Source organism: Sinocyclocheilus grahami, unplaced genomic scaffold (genome assembly GCF_001515645.1).
Source record: "Sinocyclocheilus grahami isolate Dianchi unplaced genomic scaffold, SAMN03320097.WGS_v1.1 scaffold122.1, whole genome shotgun sequence".
In the NCBI taxonomy this organism is placed as follows: Eukaryota; Metazoa; Chordata; class Actinopteri; order Cypriniformes; family Cyprinidae; genus Sinocyclocheilus; species Sinocyclocheilus grahami.
Window position 1 is genome coordinate 1,139,801 of NW_015505301.1, and position 3,238 is coordinate 1,143,038.

The following is a 3,238-nucleotide window of genomic DNA, read 5'->3' on the forward strand; positions in this document are numbered from 1 at the left end:
ACAGAATTCTTTATTTACAATTCAATTTGATTCAACATCAAATAGCATCAGCAAAGCCATATTATAGTTGACAACTTGCATAACTGTATTTAAATTTCTCTCGGTATATCTAACTTTGCATAAAAGGCTCACACTAAGATTACACACATCGATGCGGATGAACAGAGATGTTTGTGACCACAACTGGGGGGGGTAGGGGGGGGGGAATACATCTCAGGAGCGCAACACTGTAAGCTTTCTCCAAAAAGTCCTTATAAATTACATATTGCTTCGATTTCCCATTGCATCATTCATAACTGAGGGGGCAAAATCAAGACTGTACAAATAATAAAACCCACAACTGATCACAAACAAAACATGGAAAATGAGCAATATTGAGACTGAGAGCGAGAGTGCAGGTGTGTGAGGGAATAAAGAGAGAAAGAGAGACAGGTAGGCCTATGTAGGTATCCAGCAATAGAGGAGCAGTAATGAACTGGGGCAAAATCAAGACTGTACAAATAATAAAACCCACAACTGATCACAAACAAAACATGGAAAATGAGCAATATTGAGACTGAGAGCGAGAGTGCAGGTGTGTGAGGGAATAAAGAGAGAAAGAGAGACAAGTAGGCCTATGTAGGTATCCAGCAATAGAGGAGCAGTAATGAACTGGGTCGATCCTGTCAATGGTTCACTATACAAATATAATACAGACAACTTTTGTAATATACAAGACAGTAAAACAGATCTAAGGCAATATGCTAAGTTTTAGCATTTCAAGGTTGTTACATTTAGCTCTAAGAAATTGGCAGACTATACAAAAAGACATTTAAAGTCTCAGAAAAAAACCCCAAAAGGTAAGGTAAAGACAATTTTAGGAAATTCAATAGCCGTTACAATTCCATTGATTGATTGATTGATTTATTTTAGGACAAATGGCTCTTTTTGCACTTGCACTGGTAAAAAGACTAGAAAACTCTGCACCACCTTCACATCATGGCTTATATTCATTTCAAAATCTTGACAATCTTTGGACTTTGCAGAGGGTAGTGGTACAGGTGCGACCTCAAAACTGGCTATTCTCCAATATGATAGATGCGTCTGGATGTCAGTCCTTGTTCAAGGCATCCAACATTCATCAAAATTGTGATCAAAAAAGCTCGGAATAAATGAGTGCTCGATTTAGTCGACAAAACGCTAGCACTGGAATCGATTATTAGGCTAAATCGAGTTTTTAACCCACGTGAGAATGCAGGCGATTCTCAAAGGATACAGAAAGTTTTGAATGGTGGGCAGAGTGACGATTCACCCAAACAATGTGAAATCAAATTCGTATTTACAGTGTTCAAAAGGAAAAGCTAAAGCTATACCAAAACACCAGGTATATTCGTACACAACCACGACACCTTCAGCGCATAATGACAGAGCTGGTCGTCGCAAACCTCAGTTGCTGCTGGTACACACAGTATATACTTAATAAAAACATGTAGTAGCCTACTTTCTTGTTTTTTAATACACCAGCTTAAACACAGATGACATGGCGATATTTTCAGCGAAAGCTAAAGGCCGACAATCTAACCCCGATACAAACTGTGTGCAGACATGAGACAAAAACAAAATGAAAGTGTTAACTTATGCGTAAGTCTACCGATCAATTAAAAGGCAAGGAAATTTGGCTTCGTCCTCAACTAGGCAACGAAAAACGTCCGAAAACTCGAACTGTATTGCGTAGCCTACATTACAGCGTTAAGTTCACGTGCCTGTAGTGATCCAAATCTGAACCGTTGATCCGGCTTTTCAAGATGGCGAAAATTAAGTGTGAATGTAGGAATAGGATAGCCACGCAAAACTAAATGATAAATGCTGCTTTTTTATTTATTCATTTATATTTTTTGGCTACACCAGAACTTAAACCTGCTTTTCACTGAGGAACAAGTAGGCTAGTTTTAGACATCTCGTTGTTGTTTTTCTCAAAATAGAGATCACAATAAAAAAATCTGTCTTTAATACTGAGTTTGTTTGAACCGGGGAGCAAAAATGTGTCTCCTGAAAAGTCCTGTACAAAAATTACAAAACAAAACAAAATAAAATCTCAAGTTACATTGGATTTAAATTTATTGCTTGTTGTCTTTTCTTACACACACCTTGTACCGATCGCATCTGGCATGAAGCACGTCACTCCACACAGCAAAGCAAGCACGCTTCAGTGTTGAGTTTATGGCTGTGTTGGGTTCCTCCGGTGGGGCTCCCGGCTAAAGGCTTAGAAGCAAGTGAGTATCTGTACACTGTACACACAGGACCCTCCCAGACCCCCACCCAGGAAAGAAGGACCACCTCACCCCAGCTCCCCTTCCTTAGTAGGCTACCATAGGAATCAGCACATCCTCCTCTTCCCGCCAAACGAACATGCTCGTCGTGAGAAACTCCGTTCCAGAAACAGTTAAGACTGGACTTTGATGGGAGGAAGGGGAAATACATTGAAAAACAAAATAAAAAAATAAATATAATATGAAACAGATTCCCCCCTTCCCATTATTGGTATTTACAATCTACCAGCATTTCATTTTACCAACCACAAAAATCACATTCTTTCTGAAACTACTGGACCAAGGAAAACAAAATCCATAGGTATGTTGAACGTTTTTCTTATTCTGCGGCAATTCATATGCACTCTGAGTGATTTTTCTCTTTCTAACCGATGCTTTATAAAGAAATCTACAATGTCACTTTAAAAAGAAACTATACATTAGAATAAAACTTAATTTAATACACAATAAACCTCTTGACTAAATTAAGTCTAGTTTTACAAACCATCATCTGAATTCTCATAATCTATATGTAGATGCCATTTCAACATCATTCTATCTTTATTTGCACTCTGAAACAAAACAAAAAAGAAAACAAAGGCAAAATGGCAGAATTTTGAGCGTGGATTTCAAATGCAGTCTTCTTGCCTGTTTTGGAACGTCAGATTGGAAAGGAGTCGGAGAGAAAGATGGTTGGGCAAAAAGAACGTCATCTTAAGAAGAGCCTGAAGTCCAGAGGAAGAAAGACAGGGAAAAAGAGAGGAAGGAATACATTCATGGGAGACAAGGATTCCGATGCCACTGTCACAGAGTCTTTTCAGGGGAGACCTAAGTCACACTACGGTGAATGCATCGGCGCAGACTGACGGAAAGGGCTTGCAGTGTAAGTATGAGACAGAAGGCCGTGCTCGACTGAAGGAGGGGGGGGGAGGGGGGGGGGCTTCATGGGC

The 3,238-nt window shown here is 39.5% G+C and overlaps 1 long non-coding RNA gene across 1 annotated transcript; it reads left to right on the forward strand.

Annotated features, from left to right (window-relative positions):
* On the forward strand, positions 1-2,986 carry LOC107589931 (uncharacterized). The gene is made up of 2 exons (XR_001609723.1): positions 1-446; positions 623-2,986. It is a non-coding gene; the product is annotated as an uncharacterized lncRNA (long non-coding RNA).
* The last annotated feature ends 252 nt before the right edge of the window (positions 2,987-3,238 follow it).